General features: G+C 35.6%; 1 protein-coding gene across 1 annotated transcript in view; it reads right to left on the bottom strand.

Moving 5' to 3' along the window:
- OR9Q1 (olfactory receptor family 9 subfamily Q member 1) overlaps positions 1-21,212 on the bottom strand; it is a 152,861-nt gene that overhangs the window by 72,655 nt on the left and 58,994 nt on the right. The gene's annotated exons all lie outside the window — the stretch shown is intronic.

The raw sequence follows: 21,212 nt of genomic DNA, 5'->3' as shown, positions 1-21,212 counted from the left end.
GTTGTCCTCTTCTTTGGGACACTTGCCTTCATGTACCAGAGAAGTAACTCCGACAAATCCTCAGAGGAAGACAAGATGGTGTCTGTCTTTTACACTGTAATCATCCCTATGTTGAACCCCTTGATCTACAGTCTGAGGAACAAAGATGTAAAAGCTGCATTTGGAAAACTCATTGGTAAATTCCAATTTCCAACGAATGTAGCTTTTGATGAGGGTCCTTCATCATGACCCATCTTTTCTCCAGGTCTTCATATTCTGGTGGGCATCATCACCAGATGGTGATTTCCCTCAACAATGTACAGTAGGTAGTTTTCTTCAATGCCTGTAAGTGGGCAGGAACTACCTGTCCTGTAGAGGAAAATGCAAGGTTCATGATGTTGGTTTGGATGACTTCCTCTACCTCCATTTTTCTTCCCCGCTCTCTCCTTAGCCCTCCCAAACTTTCTGGATTCTAGGGCTACTCTCTGGCATCACAGAGATAAAAAGTAGCATAGTCATAAGCAAACTGATTACCATATCCAACCTCCCACTCCCCAACTCAGCCATGCTTGGGTTTCTTAGTTGCCCTTACTTATTCTTCTGTTACTGTGCTCATTGACACTGACTTTACTCTTTGTAGAAAATTATAGCTATAAATTGTACTAATTGGAGAATAAGGGTTTTTTGTGGTATGGATAACCTACCAACTCACTATAAAGTGAATGAAAAGAACCTATGAACCCAGTGAAATTTCTAATCAGAAAAAATTAGAATAGATAGGGAAAGGGTGCTTTCTTTTGGCTACTCTTCCTCTAATGTCTTCCTAAATGGTTTCCAATATCTGCAGGACTATAATATCTTCTTCTTAAGTGACAGTTCTCTAGATTCTGAATCTCCAATTTCTTTTTTTCTCCTCCTAAACACAGTGCCTGCCTCATGACAATTACTGCTCTCAGGCTTGTTCCCAGGGTCTGCAAAGTCAACAATGATAGACCTGTAGCAAGTAGTCTCAATTGATACTACTTTCTCAGGTAAAAATAGCCTCCATGATTATAGAAGTAATTATTGTCCACATCAGATGGTGAACTCCTGAGGACAGGGTCATAATGCTTCATTTAATACTCTCTTCTATATTGCTGCTTCTGGTACACTGAAAACTACTATACATTTATGAAAGAAATTAAAGAAGAGACAAATAAATAGAAAGACATCCCACATTCGAGTGTAAACTAGTTCAACCATTATGGAAGACAGTGTGGTGATTCCTCAAGGATCTAGAACCAGAAATACCAACTGACCCAGCGATCCCATTGCTAGGTATATACCCAAAGGATTACAAATCATGCTACCATAAAGACACATGCACACGTAAGTTTATTGCGGCACTATTCACAATAGCAAAGACTTGGAACCTACCCAAATGTCCATCAATGATAGACTGGATTAAGAAAATGTGGCACATATACACCATGGAATACTATGCCGCCATAAAAAAGGATGAGTTCATGTCCTTTGTAGGTACATGGATGAAGCTGGAAACCATCATTCTGAGCAAACTATCACAAGGACAGAAAACCAAACACCGCATGTTCTCACTCATACTGGGAATTGAACAATAAGAACACTTGGACACAATGTGGGGAACATCACACCCCAGAGCCTGTCATTGGGTGGGGGTATGGGGAAGGGATAGCATTAGGAGAAATACCTAATGTAAATGACGAGTTAATGGGCGCAGCAAACCAACATGGCACATGTATACATATATAACAAACCTGCACGTTCTGCGCATGTACCCTAGAACTTAAAGTATAATTTAAAAAGAAAGAAAGATATCCCACATTCATTAATTGGAAAACTTAATATTACTAAAATATTCATTTTATCCAAAGCAATCTACAAATTTAGTGCCACTCCCATCAAAATCCCAATGGCATTTCTTAGAGAAATAGAAATTGTATATGGAACAATAAAATACCTAGAATAGCTAAGGCAATCTTGATAAAGAAGAATAAGCCAGAGGCATCACATTTCCTGATTTCAAAATATAGTAATTCAAACAGTATTGTACTGACATAAAAATAGACATATACATCAATGGAACAGAATAGGCAGCCCAGAAATAAACTCACACATATATGGTCAACTGATCTTTGACAAAGGTGCCAAGAACACACAATGAGGGAAAAGACAGTCTCTTCGATAACTGGTGTTAAGAAAACTGCATGTCACTATGCAAAAGAATGACACTGGACCCTATGTTATGCACACACAAAAATTAACTCTAAACAGATTAAAAACTTAAATGTAAGACCTGAAACTGTAAAACTCCTAAACAAAATAGGAGAAAAGCTTCATGACATTGGTCTTCCCAATAATTTCATAGATAATGACACCAAAAACACAAACAAAAAAATCCAAAATTGATGAGTGGAACTACATCAAACCAAATATCTTCAGCACAGCAAAGGAAACAATCATCAGAGTGAAAAAGCTACCCAAAGAATGGGAAAAAATATTTGCAAGCCATCTGTTTAATAAGAAGTTAATTGCTAAAATATATATGGAACTCCGGCAACTCAATTGTAATAAAATAAATAATACAATTAAAAAATGGACAAAGGAACTGAATATATATCTCTACAAAGAAGACCTACAAACAGCCAACAGGTATATTAAAAGGTGCTCAGCATCACTAAATCATAAGGGAAATGCAAATCAAAACTACAATGAGATACCACTTCACACCTATTTTGAAGACCATTATTAAAAAAAAAAAAGATAGCAAATGTTGGTGAGAAAGTACAAAAATTGGAACCCTTGGATGTGTTCCAGTGTCCAAGGGGGTGGAACATGTTTGTGGGGATGTTAAATGGTACAGCCACTATGGGAAACAGTAGAGAGTTTCCTCAAAAAATTAAAAATAGAATTATCAAATGATCCAGCAGTCCCACTCCTGGACATATATCCAAAAGAGTTTAAATTAGGATCTCGAAGAAAGATCTGCACTCCCACATTCGTTGCATCATTACTCACAATAGCCTAGATATGGAAACAATCCAAGCATCCATCAACAGAATGGGTAAACCAAATGTGGTATAGACAAAAAACAGAATATTAGTCAGCCTTAAACTGGAAATTTTACCATTTGCTACAAGATGATGAACCTGGAAGACATATGCTTAGTCAAATAAGTCACAGACAGAAAATACTGTATAATTCCACTTTTATGAGGGATCTAAAATATTTAATCTTATAGAAGCGGAAAATACAATGGTGGTTGCCAAGGCATGAAGGGAAGGGAAAATGGATATGAAGTTACACTTAAAAAAGATGAATAAGTCCCAGAGATCTACTGCACAACCTAGAGCCTATAGTTAACAATAAAGTTTTGTAAACTTAAAAGTTTATGAAGAGGGTAGATCTCATGTAATTGTTCTTCCCACAAAAAAAGGAAAAGGGACAAAAGGAAACTTTTGAAGGTGGCGAATATTTTTGTTATTTTGATTTTGGTCATGGTTTTATATGTAAGCATATGACCAAATTCATCACATTTTATATATTAAATATGTACAGTTTTTGGTATATCAATTATACCTCAATAAAAGTATAAATTAATTGCTGCTTCAGAATAAATCTTACAGAGCATTGTCGTCATTTCATTTGCATGTCATGGCAACTCAAATGGTTGAGTAACAAAGTATTATTAGTGTCTATCTTACCTTCTCTACACAATTTCTTAAAGATAATATCTGGTTAACCAGGGGTGTAGATGCAGAAATGCATAGAACTTATAATAAAAGTGGACTTGTATCCTCTCTGCTATTTAATAACTCTGTAAACTACAAAAAAAAAAATCTACCTTCTCAGAACATCAGTTTCCTCAAATCAAAAAAGAATAATATTTCCTACTTGAAAGAATTGTTATAAAAATTAAAGATGATGAAAATTAATTTGTAAGTTTGGATTAGTCCGAATTGGTTAGGTTTTCTGCAGCAACAATCGACTCCAAAAAAATATGTTATTTATTGTTCACAATGCTTGACTCAGGCAAATTGACAGGGGGCTCTGCTTCATGTAGCCATTCAGGCACCCAGGATTAAAGAAGCCCCACCATTTTAATAGCTATACTGTCTGGAACATGCAATCTCCTCAATCACCAGAGCAGAGGATAAAAAACTACAAATTCACACATGAACATTTACTGCTTCAGTGCATTGGTTAAAACTAGTCACATAGTCCTGCCTCACTAAAAGGAGCCCATCAAAGATAAAAGAAAAGTGTTGCATTGGCTAAGCAATACTGACTCTCCTAGAGATTATCTGCGGTTACAATTATTAACATTCCAAAAAATCATGAATAATCAGATTACTTTTTTATTGTTCATTTTATTTCCTACAAATCACTCCTCCCATATTTGGGGAAATTATTATGTTTTGCCTGTACAAAAGCTTATTTTGTATAGGCAAAATACACTTATTTTTGGATACCTCAGATGGTACTGGAGAAGATTTGGGAAAAAGCAATTTTAGGGGTAGGGAATAAAGACTTCTGTTCTGGGAATGTTTTACATTAAAAAAAAAAAAAAAAACTACCATCCAACTGAGAATTGGCCTTTCTCTCTCTCTTATCCTTCTTCCTCTTTATCCATGGGCTTCTTTCTTTTCTTTCTTCTCCACTCCTTCAGTTCATATGGCAGGTCATGGCCTTGTACAAAATACAAGCTTCATATATTTTAGTTTTACTCAGTATATATTTTTTCATATTTTTGGCTTCAGATAGTAAAGTGTTTTAGGCTACATTGTATTTCACTAATAATATTCCCAGAGAAGGATTCTGATTAATTGAGTTTGGCTTAGATGCCAATGCATGTTTGAATGAAATCTGGCCTGGTAGAAAAGAATATTTTGTACAAAATGACTACTCCAAAAGTATCCATGCTACTGATGCAGTGCATGCCCATGCACACCCTTGGTCTGAGAACCAGTCCAGTGAGCCCACCCCCAGCAAAGCCACACCTCTGCTACTACAAATTCCCAAAGTCTAACCCACTGAGACACTCACAAACACTACTAATATGGATTATAGCTGAAGAAGCTGCTAAAACACACTACTGTGCTTACCCAGAATCAAAGCCAATGCACTCTGCCCAATTGACATCCTAGGTCCCATCTATGGTAATAATTCTTTCCTTATGAAAGCTACTCCAGTAAATTGAAAGAGGTGACTATTCCACCAGATGCACTGATAATGTAGCAGCATGAGAAACATTAAAAAGTAAAAAACAAAAAAACATGACACTTCTAAAGGAACACAATAATTTTCCCTTAGCAGATCTCAAAAAATGAAATTTATGAAATGTCAAAAAAACAAAATATTAATCTGTGAAATTCAGTGAGATACAAGAAAATATAAATATATAATTCAACAAAATCAGGAAAATAATTCATGATCTGAGTGAAAAATTTAACAGAGAGATAGATGTCATAAAAAACAATGAAAAAGAAATATTGGATACTGATATGATTTGCCTATATCCCCACCCAAATCTCATCTTGAACTTGTAATTCCCATAATCACCGCATGTTGTGGGAGGGACCCAGTAGGAAATAATTGAATCACAGGGGCGGTTACCTCCATACTATTCTCATGATGGTGAGTGAATTATCATGAGATCAGATAGTTTTATAAGGGGCTTCCTCCTCTTCACTCTGCACTTCTCCTTGCTGCCGCCATGTGAAGCAGGACGTGTTTTCTTCCCTTTCTGCCATGATTGCAAGTTTCCTGAGGCCTCCCCAGCCCTGTGGAACTGTGAGTCAATTAAACCTCTTTCCCTTATAAATTATCCAGTCTCAGGTATGCCGTTATAGCAATGTGAGAATGGACTAATATAGATGCAAAGAATTCAGTGAATGAAATCAAATCAAATAAACAAGTGAGAGCTTCAACAACAGATTAGATCAAGCAGAAGAAAGAATTTATGAACTTGTGAAGAAAACTCACAGGGCTTATGGGCCACCGCTAAGTGAACAAATATACATGCTATGGATGCTAAAGAAGAAGAGATGGGGAAAAGTGCAGAAAACTTATTTAATGAAATAATAGCTGAAAATTTCCAAAGTCTTGAGAGAGATATGAACATCCAGATCCAGGAAGCTTAAAAGTCCCTAAATAAATTCAACCCAACCGATCCTCTCTGGAGCACATTTTAGTGAAACTTTAAAAAGTCAAAGAGAATTCTAAAAACAGGAAGAGAATATGTCAAGTCACATATAAGGGAATCCCCGTTCCACTAACAGAAGACTTCTCAGAAGAAACCTTGCAGGCCAAGAGAAAATGAAATGATATACTCAAAATGCTGAAAGAAAAAAAAAAAACCTGCCACCCAAGAATACTATACCCAGAAAAGCTTTGCTTCAGAAATGATAGAGAAAGAAAATATTTTCAAGAAAGGAAAGACTGAGGAAATTCATCAACACCAGGCTGGCCTTACAAGAGATACTTAAGGAGTCCTACATCTGGAAGTGAAAGGACAATGACTACCATCATGAAAACACATGAAAGTATAAAACTCACAGAAAGAGCAGAAAGAGAAAGGAATCAAACCTTATCAATACAGAAAAACACTAAACTGCAAAGATAAATAATGAGAGGAAAAAAGTTAAAAAGGGTATACAAAACAACTACAAAACAACCAGAAAGCAATTGACAAAATGACAGAAGTCCTCACTTACCAATAGTAAGCTTGAATGTAAATGAATTAAATTATCTAATTAAAAAGTATACACTAGCCAAATCAGAAGAAAAAAAACAAAAGACCTAACTATAGTCTATGGATCAAAGACTTAAATCTAAGATCCAAAACTGTAAAAATTCTGGAAGATGGCCAGGCGTGGTGGCTCACATCTGTAATCCCAGAACTTTGGGAAGCGAAGGGGGGTGGATCACCTGAGGTGGGGAGTTTGAGACCAGCCTCACCAACATGAAGAAACCCCGTCTGTACTAAAAATACAAAATTAGCCAGGTGTGGTGGTACACACCTGTAATCCCAGCTACTCGGGAGGCTGAGGCAGGAGAATCTCTTGAACCTGGGAGGCGGAGGTTGCAGTGAGCTGAGATTGTGCCATTGCACTCCAGCCTGGGCAACAAGAATGAAACTCTGTTACAAAAGAAAAAAAAATTTTGGAAGATAACTTAGGAAACCTGTTCTGGACATTGACCTAGGCAAAGAATTTATGACTAAGACCCCAAAACCAAATGCAACCAAAACAAGAATAGATAAATGGGACCTAATTAAACTAAAACGCTCTGTACAGCAAAAGAAATAATCATCAGAGTAAACAGACAACCCACAGAATGGGAGAAAATATTTACAAACTATGTATCCAACAAAGGACTAATAACTAGAATCTACACGGAACTCAAATCAGTAAGAAGTAAAAGTAAATAATCTCATCAAAAAGTGAGCAAATGACGTGAATAGACATTTCTCAAAAGAAGATATACAAATAGCCAACAAACATATGAAACAATGTTTATCACTAATCATTAGACAAATGCAAATTAAAACCACAATGAGATACCACCTTACCAGAGCCAGAATAGCCATTATTAAAAAGTCAAAAAACAATAAATGTTGGCATGGATGTGGCAAAAAAGGAATGCTTACACACTGCTGGTGAAAATGTAAATTAGTTCAACCTCTATCGAAAACAGTATAAAGATTTCTTAGGGAACAGAACAAGACTCTTTCTCATATATAAATACTATATATATGTTTATTTATTTATAAAAATATAAATATATGTATAGTCATTCTATTGTGTTATCAAAAACTAGGAGTTAATTATTCTATCTAACTGTATTTTTGTACCCATTAACCAACCCATCTTTTCCTTCCAACTCCACTACACTTCTCAGGTTCTGATAACCACCACCATTCAACTCACTACCTCCATGATATCAATTTTTTAGCTCCCACATATGAATGAGAAAATGTGATAGTTATCTTTCTGTGCCTGGCTTATTTCACTTGACACAACGTTCTCCAGTTCCATCCATGCTGCTGCAAATGAAAAAATTTCATTCTTTTATATGGATGAACAGCCATATAAAATTCCATTGTGTATATATGCCATGTTTTCTTCATCCATTTATCCATTGATGACCACCTAGAATTCTATACTCTGTAAAAATATAATTCAATAATGAATTCTAAATAGACATCTTCAGATAAATTGAAGCTGAAAGAAATAGTTTTCAGTAGACACAAACTATAAGAAATATTAAATATAAATATAAACATACAGAAAATAAATATAAATATAAAAGAAATAGTGGCAAATGAACACTTTTATCTATAGGAAGGGGAAAAACACCATAAAGCATAAACATGTGTAACATAAAATACTGCTTTTTCAAATTTTTAAGGAACTACTGACTGTCTAATTAAAATAACAATTTATGATAAAGTTTATAACACATACAAAAGCAACATATATGACAATTATAGCACAAAGGACAAAGGAAAAAAGTAAACGGAATTATACCATTGCAAGTTTTTACATTGAACATGAAATGGTATAAAATTAACTCAAGGCAATCTATAATAAATTAAGGGTATGTGTTGCCATTTTTAGAGCAGCCACTATGGGATGAACAAAAAAAAGCCATATGCGGTCTAGAGATCCTTCCATTGAGAGTTAGAGTCTACAACAAATGTGGCAAAGTGATGTTGTATGAGTTCTGAGCCAAGGTCTCAAGAAGACTTACAGCTTCTGCTCTCACTCTCTTGAAGTGCTGCTCCAAGGGTTAGCATTCTTAAGGATGAGAGACTACCTGGCGTGGGAGAGCCAGCCAACCCAGCCCACCTAGCTTTGTAACCAGCCTACACTATGTGGAACAGAAACTAAGGCACCCCATCTAATGTGATTTACAAAATATTACGAGTCAATAAGTGTATGTCATTTTAAGTAACTAAATTTGGGAGTAGTTGATAGTCACCAAAAGGATGTATGTTGTAACTTAAGCACAGCTATTTTAAAAAATGATTCAAACAAGTATGGCTAAAAAGCCAAAAGACAAGCTAAAACAAAATAGTAAGGAAAAAACATGATTGATTCAAAAGAAAGGAAAAGAGAAACAAGAAAACAAAGAGAAAATGTGACAAATAGAAAGGAAATTCCCAGATAAAAAACTTAAACTGGGTCACATCAGTAATTTCATTAGATGTAAATGGATGAAGCCGATCAACCAAAAGACAAAGACTGCCATACTATTAAAAATAAGATCCACCTATATGCTACTTGCAAGGGACACAGTTCAAGGAAAAGGACACAAATGGGTTGAAAATAAAAGAACGGAAAATTATATGCCACACAAACACTAAGCATAAGAAAGCCAGGGTGCCTATATTAATGTTAGACAAAAGAGACTTTGGAACAAATAATATAACCAGAGATAAAGAAAAACATTTCATAATGACAAGATGATGAATTTATCTGATGGACCATAACAACCTTACATATCTGTGCACCCAATAACATAGCTTCAAAATACAATAAGGTATAATGTACAGAAATAATGTTATATATATTATGTTATATATTATGTTTTATATATATTATGTTATATATTTTATATTATATTATTTTATATACTATATATAATGTATAGAAATATATAATTTATAGAAAGAGTAGGCAAAAAATCATTTAGGATAAATAAGATTTGAAAAACACTATTAAGCAACCTCACCTAATTGATATATAGGAAATGCTACATCCCAAACCAGCAGACTTCAAATTCCATTCAAGTGTATATAGAATATTCACCAAAATGGATCACATGTTGGTCAGGTTTAATAAATCACAAAGGATTGAAATCAAACCAAATATGTTATTTTACCACAATGGTATGAAACTAGTAATACAAGTAATTAATAACAAAAAGAAATTGAACAACACACTCCTAAATAACTCATGCATGGATGAATAAACCATGCATAGGAATAGGAAAATACTTTAAAATGAACACTAGTGAAATAAACATGAAACTTAATGGGATGATTCTAAAGTAGTGTTTAGAATTCTAAATGACTATAGTAGGAAAGAAAATTCTAGAATCAATGATCCAAGCTTCCGACTCAAGAAGCTAGAAAAAGAAAATCGAATTAAATCCAAAGAAAATCAAAGAAGAAATAAGAATGAGAAGACATCAATAAAACAGAAAACAGATGAATGTCACTTATACCTCAACAAAGCTGCTAATAAAATTAGATTATTTATTTATTTTTTATTTGTTTATTTTAGACGGAGTCTCGCTCTGTCGCCCAGGCTGGAGTGCAGTGACGTGATTTCGGCTCACTGCAAGATCCGCCTCCTGGGTTCATGCCATTCTCCTGCCTCAGCCTAAAAATAGATTTTTAAAACTCCAACAAAGTTAATTTTTGTCCCTTGAAAAGATTAGTAAAAGGCATAACTACCAATAATGTAAATGAAAAAGGGCATTACTACAGATTCTATTGATATCATAAAATATGAGATATTGTAACTAGCATGACAAAAAAATTTGACAAGTCGAAAGAAACCAATTCCTTAATAAAGTTAACTTTCATAAACTAAAACAAGAAGAAATAGAATCTGAATAGTCACATATCTGTTAAAGAGTCATATATCCTGTTAAAGAAATTGAATCTATAATTAAGAACACTTCACTCCCACTCCATCCCCACGACGGGATAAAAAACCCCGGGTGCAGATGATTTCTCTCAAACATTTAAGGAAGAAATGCCAGTTCTATACATATTTCTTCAAAAAATAGAAGAGGAAAGAGCAATGTTCAACTTGTTTTTTTAGTTAGCTTTATTGAGATTTAATTGATATAAAGAGTTTTGCCACATATATACACAATTACCGTAATCAACATAAAGGACATATCCATCACTCCAAAAAGTTTCTTCATGCAACTTGGTAACCCATCTCTCTCCCATGCTCCATTTCCTTACAAACGCTTATCTGCTTTGTGTCATTGTCGATCACTCTGCATTTTTTACAATTTTACACAAATTGAATCAAAAGTATTAACTCATCTTTGTTTGGCTTTATTCAGCATAATTATCTTGGGATTTATCCATGTTGTTGCATGCACCATTAGTTCTTTTTGATTGCTGAATGGAATTTCCTTAAATGGATATACCAGAATGTGTTTACTCATTCACCTGTTGATGAACATTTAGATTGTTTTACATTTTTGCCTGATACAAACATGGCTGCTATGAACATTCATGCAGAAGTCTTTGTGTGGATATATGATGCCATCTTATTTGTCTTGAGCAAATAGCTAGGAGTGGAATACCTAGGGTTTTATGGTAGAAAAATGTTTAAATGTTTAAGCAACTGCCAAACTATTTTCCAAAATGGTTTTACATTTGACATTACAACAACAATAGAGAGTTACAGTTTCTTCGTATGGCTTCCAACACTTGGCATGGTCCGTATAAAATTGTATGACATTGGAAAGTATTTGCCAGTTTCTTATAATGTTAAATACACATCTAACCTATGCCCCACTAATTCCCTTTCCTTAGTATATATGCAAGAGAAATGAATGCACATACTCATTCAAAAAGGCTTTTATAAGAATGTCCTCAGAAGCTTGATTCACAACAGCTCAACACTGAAGACAACCCAAATGTGTATGGACAGAATAATGGATAAACAAACTGTAGAATATTCATATTTATACATACAATGACATGGGCAAATCTCAAAAAATATTATGTTGAATGAAAGAAGCCAAGGCCGGGTGCAGTGACTCACACTTGTAATCCTAGCACTTTAGAAGGCCAAGTTTGAGACCAACCTGAGCAACATGGTGAGACCCCCATCTCTACAAAAAATATTTAAAAATTAGGCAGGGCACATTGGCTCACACCTCTAATCCCAGCACTTTGGGAGGCCAAGGCAGATGGATCACTTGAGGTCAGGAGTTCGAGACGAGCCTGGCTAACATGGTAAATCCCTGTCTCTAGTACAAATACATAAATTAGCCAGCCATGGTAATGGGAAACTGGAATCTCATCTACTCAGGAGGCTGAGGCAGGAGAATTGCTTGAACCCGGAAGATGCAGGTTGTAGTGAGCCGAGATTGCGCCACTGCACTCCAGCCTGGGTGACAGAGCAAGACACCACCTCAAAAAAAAAAAAAAAAAAAAAGAGACTGTCTCAAAAAAATAAAATTAGCCCGGTGTGTATGGTGCAGGCCTATAGTCCCAGCTACTCAGGAGGCTGAGGTGAGAGGATCACTTAAGCCCAGGAGGTAGAGGCTGCAGTGAGCTGATAGTGCCACTGCACTCCAGCCTGGGTGACACAGCAAGACTCCATCTCTAAAAATTAAAACATTATATATTACCAAAAGAAGAAAGAATCCAAACACAAGAGAACATACTCCATGATTTCATTTATACGAAGCTTAAGTAGGCAAACTAATTTATAGTCATAGATGTCAGAATAGCGGTTGTCTGTGGAGGGTGGAGGAAGAATGATTGTCTGGACAGGGACAGGAAGGGATTTTCTGGAGTGCAGAAATCTTTAATATTTTGATCTGTGTGGTGGTGATATGCATGCATACATATTTTTTAAATTCATTCAGCTATACATGTAAGATGAATGTATTTTACTGTATGTAAATTATACCTCAATAAAGTGCTGTCAGCGTAAAACAGAAAACCTGTATTTGGTAGTCGGTTCTCCTGAAAAAAAAAAAAAAGGAAAGGAAGAGGGAGAAGAGAGAGAGAGAGAAAATGAGGGAGAAAGAAAGAGAGGGAGGGAAAAGCATATTTACAATTTCATGGCTTTCCAGAATAGTCTTTAAATACATATGTTGTCCAGGCATTCCAGTCAATATAACATTTGTCCCAAATTTTTCATTTTTTTTATTATTAGTTTTGTAACTTTCAGTTTATACCTCCAGCTTCTACCATGCTGAGACCTAGTATGGTGTGAGACATGTATGCATGGAACAGAGTTGTCACTTTGATGCGTATTTAAGTCTAAAAGACAAATCAATCATATCTTATCTTGATTTTCCTGATTCTTTCCAGACTAAAATCTCTTGTCTTAAGAGAGCACTGATATGGTTTGGCTTTGTGTCCCCATTCAAATCTCATTTTGAATTGTAGTTCCCATAATCCCCACTCGCCATGGGAGGGACAAGGTGGAGATCATTGAATCATGGTGGTGATTTCACCCATCCTGTTCTCATGATAGTGAGCTAGTTCTCATGAGATCTGATGGTTTTATAAGGGGTTTCTCCCTTCATGCAGCACTCACTCTCTCTCCTGCTGCCATATGAAAAAAGACATGTTTGCTTCCCCTTCCACCATGATTATAAGTTTACGAGGCCTCCCCAGCCATGCAGAACTGTGAGTCAATTAAACCTCTTTCCTTTATAAATTACCCAGTCTCGAATATTTCTTCATAGCCACAGGAGAACGAACTAATACAAGCACACAAGATGCTCTCTATTAAAAATATGTATATATCAGACACAAGGATCTAGGGAGGGCTAATTTCTGTGGTCTAGGGTGGCAGTAAGAGAATATCTATGCTGCTGCTCCTAGCAGCCACCTGGTGTACCAGCCAGTTGTATTATGGCCCATGCCGTAGCATGGAAGATGCACAAAGCTGACAGGTTTTCCATTGGCAGGCTTTTAGGTATAAATGAAAAATGTGCAGAAAACAAGAACTAAAAAGCCCTGCTGTAGAAAATCTAGAGGGTAGTTTGAAAGCTCTTGCTACAGTGGTTTGGTCAGTTTTTGTATGATACAAAGCCACAGCAATATATTTTGTTTGGTAACCTTTTGTAATTTTGCAATAAATACTCTCAATAGCAGTAAACTCAAGAGATAGAAGTGCATGTTCTATCAATACAAAATTGACGAACATGTATTTTGCACAAAATGTTTGTCAGAGTCTATCATCCCTTGTGGAAGTAATAGTAATGTCCATGAGGATTTGAAAACTAGAAGATAAAAATCTGTTGAAGATGCATGAGGATTTGCTTTCAAAGACTGTGCCTGATGATAATGATTTAAAACACAACTATAGCAGATGTGTTTACACGTCATTCTGTGAACCATGACTTTTCATTGAAATCAAAGGCAATTTTGTTCATTTTTTAATTTCAATTTTTTGTGTACAAAAAGAATAAAGCAATACTTAGTAAAATATTGGTTCTAATAGCAAAAATAATATTTTGGACACAGTGAAATGGTGACAGTCATATAACATATCACTAAACGTTTCAAACAGAAAATCATTTAAGTTATTCCAATAATTTGATTTTTGCATTCATTTCAAAGTAAAGTGGTTGAAAGTTCATTCTGCCAAAGATAAAATATCTGACATTATTGTGAGTATTTATATTCAGCTGAAAAACATCAACCTTAGAAACAACACTGTTTTGTTGTAGATGTATTTTGAGGGCGGTATTATATAAACTTAAAAGGTACATGTGTAATTTTTGTTATGTGGATAGATTGTGTAGCAGTGAAATTGGGGCTTTTAGAGTATATATCACCTGAATAATTTGTACTAAGTAATTTTCAATCATCCATTCTGCTCTCACCACACCCACCCTTCCAAGTCCCCAATGTCTATCATTCCACAGTCTATGTCTATGTGTACACATTATTTATCTCCCATTTATAAGTAAGAACATTCAGTATTTGTCTTTCTGTGACAGACTTGCTTAGTTTAAGATAATGGCCTCCAGTTCCATCCACGTCACTGCAAAAGACATGACTTCATCCTTTTTATGGCTGAGTAGTATTCCTTTGTATATATATACCACATTTTTAGTTCAGTCATATGTCAATGAACACTTAGGTTTATTCCATAGCTTTGTTTTTGTGAATAGTGCTGTGATAAACATATGAGTGCAGGCATATTTTTGATGTAAATATTTCTTTTCCTTTGGGTAGATATCCAGTAGTGGGATTGCTAGATCAAATGATAGTGCTATTTTTAGTTCTTTGAGAAATCTTCATATATTTTTCTAGAGGTTGTGCTAATTTACATTCACACTAATAGTGTATAAGCATTTCCTTTTCTCTGCACCCTTGCCAATATCTGTTATTTTTTGTCTTTTTTTTTTTTTTTTTTTTTTTTTGAGATGAAGTCTCGCTCTGTCATCCAGGCTGGAGTGCAATGGTGTGATCTTGGCTCACTGCAACCTCCACCTCCCGGGTTCAAGCAATTCTCCTGCCTCAGCCTTCTGAGTAGCTGGGACTACAGGCACCCACCACCATGCCCAGCAAATTTTTTGTATTTTAAGTAGAGACAAGGTTTCACCGTGTTAGCCAGTACAGTCTCAATCTCCTGACCTCGTGATCTGCCTGCCTCGGTCTCCCAAAGTGTGCCTTTTTAATAGTGGCCATTCATACTGGTATGAGACAATATTTGACTGTGGTTTTAATTTGCATTTCTCTGAAGATTAGTGATGTTGAACATTTTTTCACATGTTTGTTGGTCATTTGTATGTTTTCCTTTGAAAAATGTCTGTTCAGGCTTTTAGCCCACTTTTTAATGGAATTGTTTGGTATTTTTGTTGTTGTTGAGTTGTTTGAGACCCTTGTAAATTCTGGATATTAGTCCTCTGTCAGATGCATAGTTTGTAAATATTTTAAATTCAAATTTCAGTGAAATATAACATCATGATAAAAAATATTTTTATTGAATTATGAAATCTATGAAATATATATATTTGGAATCAGTGCGGTATGCATAATTTTGAAGTGCATCTAAACAAGTTATGATTGTCTTTCCATCAAAATAGAAGCTATAATTGCTCAAATTTACAAACATTTTTAGAATAGACAGAGTTAGAGAAGTTGAGTTACCAAATTTTTTTATCAACATGAAATTAGATACAAAAAAATAAAAAATAAACAATAAACCCTTCTGCAGGGCAGTGCTGCAACTCATTGTTGCTTTCCTGCCTCTAATCCACAGGACCGGAGAAGTGTTTAAGCCTTTAAAATATGACTCTGTAACTAACCTACAATAGTATAGAATCCACTCGTGAACATTTTCTCAAAATTCTAGTTGTATTTTCTTCAAAATCAGTTAGAAATCTTTAGTCTTTTGTCACAAATTGTGGTAAATAAAGCACAAAAACATTCAAATTTTGAAGACATTAGCAAACTCCAAATATTGAAAACTGATCTTGCAAACTGGAAAGCATCGAAATTTATCCCCTGTATAAAAAGGAGAAACAAAAAAAGAAGCAAAAGCAGTGCATAACATGTAATTCTGAAAATGCATAATTGTGGCTTAGAATATATTGACTTGTAGCAAGAAAACTGTATCTTTTGATATAGTTCCCAATTTTAATTGAATGAACTTATATTTTGAATTAAAATAAAATAGTTGATAGCAACAATCATTTTTTCACATCTAAATTTGATGAAACATTCAAAATATATATTATTATTTTGTCTTATAAAATTAATGAAAAACATTCTAACTGGAAAGCAAAAAAATTGCACATCAAAAATACAGAAGCTGAAAATTTTTTACAGTTCAGTGTAAAAAAAAATTAGAATTAAGAATATCCTTCATTTAAAAAGCACTAAATGTGGAAAGGAACAACTGGTACCAGCCACTCTAAAAAACACACAAAAATATACGACACTATGAAGAAACTGCATCAACTAATGTGCAAAATAACCAGCTAGCATCATGATGACAGGGTCAAATTCACACATAACAATATTAACCTTAAATGTAAATGGTCTAAATGCCCCAATTAAGAGACACAGACTGGCAAATTGGATAAAGAGGCAAGACCCATTGGTGTGCTGTATTCAGGAGACCCATCTCACATGCAAAGAAACACATAGGCTCAAAATAAAGGGATGGAGGAATATTTACCAAGCAAATGGAAAGCAAAAAAAAAAAAAGGCAAGGGTTGCAATCCTAGTCTCTGATAGAACAGACTTTAAACCAAGAAAGATCAAAAAAGACAAAGAAGGGTATTACATAATGGTAAAGGGATCAATGCAACAAGAAGAGCTAACTATCCTAAATACATATATGCACCCAATACAGGAGTACACAGATTCATAAAACAAGTCTTAGAGACATACAAAGAGACTTAGACTCTCATACAGTAATACTGGGAAACTTTAACACCTCACTGTCAATATTAGATCAATAAGACAGAAAATTAACAAGGATACTTAGGACTTGAACTCAGCTCTGCACCAAGAGGGCCTAATAGACATCTACAGAACTCTCCACCCCAAATCAACAGAATATACATTCTTCTCAGCATCACATTGCACATATTCAAAAATTGACCACATAATTAGAAGTAAAACACTCCTCAGTAAATGCAAAAGTGCAGAAATCATAACAAACAGTCTCTCAGACCACAGTACAACCAAATTAGAATTCAGGATTAAGAAAATCACTCAAAACCACACAACTACATGGAAATTGAACAACCTGCTCCTGAATGACTACTGGGGAAATAACAAAATTAAGGCAGAAACAAATAAGTTCTTTGAGACCAGTGAGAACAAAGAGACAACATACCAGAATCTCTGGAACACAGCTAAATTAGTGTTAAGAAGCGAATTTATAGCACTAAATGCCTACAACAGAAAGCTGGAAAGATCTAAAATCAATAGCCTAACATCACGATTAAAAGAACTAGAGAAGCAAGAGCAAACACATTCAAAAGCTAGCAGAAGGCAAGAAATAACTTAGATCAGAGCAGAACTGAAGGACACAGAGAAACAAAAAACCCTTCAAAAAATCAATGAATCCTGGAGCTTGTTTTTTTAAAAAAAATTAACAAAATAGATGGACTACTCACTAGACTAATAAAGAAGAAAAAAGAAGAATCGAATAGACACAATGTAAAATGATAAAGGGGATATCACCACTGATCCCACAGAAATACAAACTACCATCAGAGAATGCTATAAATACCTCTATGCAAATAAACTAGAAAATCTAGAAGAAATGGATAAATTCCTGGACACATACACCCTCCAAAGACTAAACCAGAAAGAAGTTGAATCCCTGAATAGACCAATAACAAGTTCCGAAATTCAGGCAGTAATTAATAGCCTACCAACGAAAAAATGCCCAGGACCAGATGGATTCACAACCAAATTCTACTAGAGGTACAAAAAGGAGCTGGTACCATTCCTTCTAAAACTATTCCAAACAATAGAAAAACAGGGACTCCTCCCTAACTCATTTTATGAGACCAACATCATCCTGATAACCAAAATCTGGACACACCACAAAAAAAGAAAATTTCAGGGCAATGTACCTGGTGAATATTGATGCAAAAATCTGCAATAAAATACTGGCAAACCAAATCCAGCAGCACATCAAAAAGCTTATCCACCACGATCAAGTCGACTTCATACCTGGGATGCAAGGCTGGTTCAACATATGCAAATCAATAAATGTAATCCATCACATAAACAGAACCAATGACAAAAACCAAATTATTACCTCAATAGAAGCAGATAAGGTCTTTGATAAAATTCAACACCCTTTAGGCTAAAACACTCAATAAACTAGGTATTGATGGAACCTATCTCAAAATAATAAGAGCTATTTATGACAAAACCACAGCCAATATCATACTGAATGGGCAAAAGCTGGAAGCATTCCCTTTGAAAACCGGCACAAGACAAGGATGCCCTCTCTCACCACTCCTATTCAACATAGTATTGAAAGTTCTGACCAGTGCAATCAGACAAGAGAAAGAAATAAGGGGTATTGAAATAGGAAGAGAGGAAGTTGAATTGTCTCTGTTTGCAGATGACATGATTGTATATTTAGAAAATCCCATCATCTCAGCCCAAAATCTCCTTAAGCTGATAAGTAACTTCAGCAAAGTCTCAGGATACAAAATCAATGTGCAAAAATCACAAACAATCCTATGCACGAATAATAGACAAACAGCCAAATCATAACTGAACTCCCATTCACAATTGCAACAAAGAGAATCAAATACCTAGGAACCCAACTTACAAAGGATGTGAAGGACTTTTTCAAGAACTACAAACCACTGCTCAAGGAAATAAGAGAGGACACAAACAAATGTAAAAACATTCCATGATCATGGATAGGAAGAATCAATATCACAACAATAGTCATACTGCCCAAAGTAATTTATAGATTCAGTGCTATCCCCATCAAGCAACAGTTGACTTTCTTCACAGAATTAGAAAAAAACTACTTTAAATTTCATATGGAACCAAAAAAGAGCCCACATAGCAAAGACAATCCTAAGCAAAAAGAACAAATCTGGAGGCATCATGCTACCTGACTTCAAACTATACTACAAGGCTACAGTAATCAAAAAGCATGGTACTGGTACCAAAACAATATAGACCAATGGAACAGAACAGAGACCTTAGAATTAACACCATACATACACATCTACAGCCATCTGACCTTCGACAAACTCGACAAAAATCAAGCAATGGGGAAAGGATTCCCTATGTAATAAATGGTGCTGGGAAAACTGGCTAGCCATATGCAAAAAACTGAAATTGGATCCCTTTCTTACACCTTGTACAAAAATTAACTCAAGATAGATTAAAGACTTAAATGTAAAACCCAAAACCATAAAAACCCTAGAAGAAAACCTAGGCAATATTATTGAAGACATAGGCATGGGAAAAGACTTCAATGACTAAAACACTAAATGCAATTGCAACGGCTGGGCATGGTGGCTCACGCTTGTAATCCCAACACTTTGGGAAGCCGAGGTGGGTGAATCACCTGAGGTCAGGATTTCGAGATCAGTCTGGCCAACATGATGAAACCTCATCTCTACTAAAAATAAAAAAAATTAGCTGGGCCTGGTGACGGGCACCTGTAATCCCAGCTACTCAGGAGGATGAGGCAGGAGAATCGCTTGAACCCATGAGGTGGAGGTTGCAGTGAGCCAAGATCATGACATTGCATTCCAACCTGAGCAACAAGAGCGAAACTCCGTCTCAAAAAAAAAAAAAAAAAGAAGCAATTGCAACAAAAGCCAAAATTGACAAATTGACAAATGGGATTTAATTAAACTAAAGAGCTTCTGCACAGCAAAAGAAAATATCATCAGAGTGAACAGGCAACCTACAGAATGAGAGAAAATTTTAGCAAGCTACCCTTCTGACAAAAGTCTGATATCCAGAATCCACAAGGAACATAAACAAATTTACAAGAAAAAAAACAAACAATCCCAGCAAAAAGTGGGTGAAGGATATGAACAGACACTTCTCCAAAGAAGACACTTATGTGGCCAACAAACCTATAAACAAAAGCTCATCATCATTGGTCATTGGAGAAATGCAAATCAAAACCACAATGAGATACCATCTCATGCCAGTTAGAATGGCAATTATTAAAAAGTCAGGAAACAACAGATGCTGGTGAGGCTGTGGAGAAATAGGAATGCTTTTACACTATTGATGGGACTGTAAATTAATTCACCTATTATGGAAGACAGTGTGGCAATTCCTCAAGGATCTAGAACCAGAAATACCATTTGACCCAGCAATCCCATTACTGGGTATATACCCAAAGGATTATAAATCATTCTACTATAAAGACACATGCACACATATGTTTATTGCAGCACTATTTACAATAGGAAAGACTTGGAACCAACCCAAATGCTCATCAATGATAGACTGCATTAAGAAAATGTGGCACATATACCCCATGGAATACTTGCAGCCATCAAAAAGAATGAGTTCATGTCAGGCCGGGTGCGGTGGCTCATGCCTGTACTCCCAGCACTTTGGGAGGCCAAGGCAGGTGGATCATTTGAGGTCAGGAGTTCGAAACCAGCCTGGCCAACATGGTAAAACCCTGTCTCTACAGGTGTGCCCCTGTAATCCCAGATACTCGGGAGGCTGAGGCACAAGAATTGCATGAACCCAGGAGGCAGAGGTTGCAGTGAACGAGATCACACCACTACACTCCAACCTAGGTAACAGAGTGAGACTCCATCTCAAAAAAAAAAAGAATGACTTCATGTCCTTTGTAGGGACATGGATGAAGCTGGAAGCTATCATTCTCAGCAAACACAGGAACAGAAAACCAAACAACACGTGTTCTCACTCATAAGTGGGAGTTGAACAATGAGAACATATGGACACAGGGAGGGGAACCTCACACACCGGGGCCTGTCAGGGGGTGGGG

The sequence above is a fragment of the Pan troglodytes genome, chromosome 9 (genome assembly GCF_028858775.2).
Source record: "Pan troglodytes isolate AG18354 chromosome 9, NHGRI_mPanTro3-v2.0_pri, whole genome shotgun sequence".
Taxonomy (NCBI): domain Eukaryota; kingdom Metazoa; phylum Chordata; class Mammalia; order Primates; family Hominidae; genus Pan; species Pan troglodytes.
Note: the sequence above shows the minus strand (reverse complement) of the source record. Positions and strands in the feature narration are given on the sequence as shown.